Source organism: Octodon degus, unplaced genomic scaffold (genome assembly GCF_000260255.1).
Source record: "Octodon degus isolate 3935 unplaced genomic scaffold, OctDeg1.0 scaffold00119, whole genome shotgun sequence".
Taxonomy (NCBI): domain Eukaryota; kingdom Metazoa; phylum Chordata; class Mammalia; order Rodentia; family Octodontidae; genus Octodon; species Octodon degus.
In genome coordinates this window covers 1,634,356-1,636,567 of record NW_004524695.1, presented here as the reverse complement: position 1 = coordinate 1,636,567, position 2,212 = coordinate 1,634,356, and positions in this window count along the sequence as shown.

Genomic DNA, 2,212 nt, shown 5'->3' with positions numbered 1-2,212 from the left:
TATATTTTTTTTTAAGTAGAATAACTTATCCAGGGTCACACAGCTCATGGCCAATAGTCTATTGCACAAAATACATGTAAGCACCACACTTTATTAGCTCATCCCAATTCCCAGAAGCAAGGGATGAGGCAGTGAGCAATAATGAAGTGCAGGCAGGGGGTCGAGAGGCTGAGCCTGCCATGCCTATGTGTGCAGGCCCTGCGTGCTACCTGTGTCACCCTGTCCTGCTGCTGTCTACACTCTCAGTGAGCAGAGCTCCAGCTCCTGCAGCACTTGCCCTGCAGCAATCACCCTCAGGAGAGGCAGAGGGCAGGAGCCCCCTCTGGTTGCAATCAGGAGCCCAGAGCAGCCAAGCTGGCAGAAGCACTGAGTGTATCCTTACTGTCAGTCACACGCAGAGAAGAGGCCTTGATTACCACCTTGGGCCATCAAGGAAAAATCAAGGAAAGGGCTGTCATTTGGTGCAATCACTAAACCCCTGCTTCCCACATCCTCCATCACCCTGAGGCCTAGGCGTCATGTCTTGGGATCAGGGCCAGAGAACTGTGGATTCTGTGGCTGCTAAGCTATTGCTTCTTAAGTTGCTTTTTATGGAAGCCTGGAAAAAATGGTCCAAATGTCTACCATCTCTCTCTTTTTTAAAGAGAGTACAAATTAGAATTAAAACAAAAAGTTTCACGTGATGCAGAATTTCACTTAAAGTAATATGAATTGCACAGTATTTGTTGTAATACATTGTATTGTCTTCCAACCAGCTGTTCCTGTTACCAGTTATATGCATGTAAAATTGAAGAAAGAAAAAAAGAAATGAGGCTGGGGAGATGGCTCAGTAGAATAAGTGCTTCCGTGGCAAGTGCAAGGGCCTGAGTTCAATCCCCGGTTCTGCCAAAAATAAATACAGAAATATATAAGAAATTAAGAGGAAAAAGTACAATTGATAAAAGGAGATGAAACAAAGCATTAACTGCTTCTTTCCAAAGAACAGGAGAAATGCACAGTACAGTTATTCAAACTATCCTGCTTACATGCATAGATACATCTCTTTCCCCCATTCCCTCTCATGTCCTTCTTAGCTAAGTAACTCTTTCCTTTTGAATAAGTTCATTCCCTTTTCCCAGTATCTATTGTACCCTTCAGATTCAATTTTTCTCTACCATCTCTTAAATTAAAACACAGTTTAAAAAAAAAAAAAGCCAGTAAAGCTCAGCACAGGCGGTGCCTCCTGACTTTCCCACTGCACATTCACTGGTGACTGACCAGACAGGACAGCAGGTGGACAGAGGGAAGCACGGAGTCTGGAGAGCCCTGCGTGCCAGGGACAGCTGTCGTTTTGCTGTGCTGGTTGGTCTGTGGGCTCTGCAGGACCTGACAGCTCTTCCTCCATAACATGGGAGGCGTCCAGAGCACAGCGGGGCACCCACACAGCCCTGCGTGTGCGGGGCCTGCAGCACCTGCCCTCACTGTACGCAGTGCCTCAGCTCCCGAGGCTGGGGAAGCAGTGAGGCCGGTCATGGCTGCGCTGCTCCGGCTGAGGCGGCAGCTGTCAAGAGACGGCATGCGGGCGGGAGGAGGGCAAGCGCAGCCTGGATGTGCGTGTGCAAGGGGGCTGCTGCAGAGGCAGGGCACGTGCACAGAGCTGCTGGGCAGAAACAGACTGCCCGGCTCACCAAGGGCAGGGCGAGGAGGGGAGAACAACTTGCACTGGGGAGGCTGTCGGATGCGTGCAGATGGTGTACGGCCGCAGAGAGCACTTGCATAGACCTGATCCCCAGAAGTACTAAGGGGGGAAAACTTAACTCCGCGTTGGTGTTTAATGTAGGATCTGGGCAGAGTGATTAAATGAGATGAGGTCTTTGTGTCCCAGTCACGAGATAGTGACCAAGACAACAACTGCCTGAGTGGAGCACCGCACGTGGCCTCAGACACAAGTCCACAAGACCCCAGGAAAGCCAAGTGGCTCTGGAGTCCCACCCATAAAGGAGCCATCTCAGAAAAATACTTCCACCAAAGAAAAAGAAGCCATACCCTGCCGAAGCACACTGTGTGTCTACCCAAGAGTAGCCCTTGCTTTGTGACATCCCTTTGTTGATGACAGTGTTGCTTAGGGTATGGAGTCCCCAATAGAACATGATGCTGGCTTCAGTCTGTACTTTCTTTTTGTTAGTTTTTTGAGTCAGGGTCTCACTGTGCAGCCACCCTCCTGCCTCAGCCT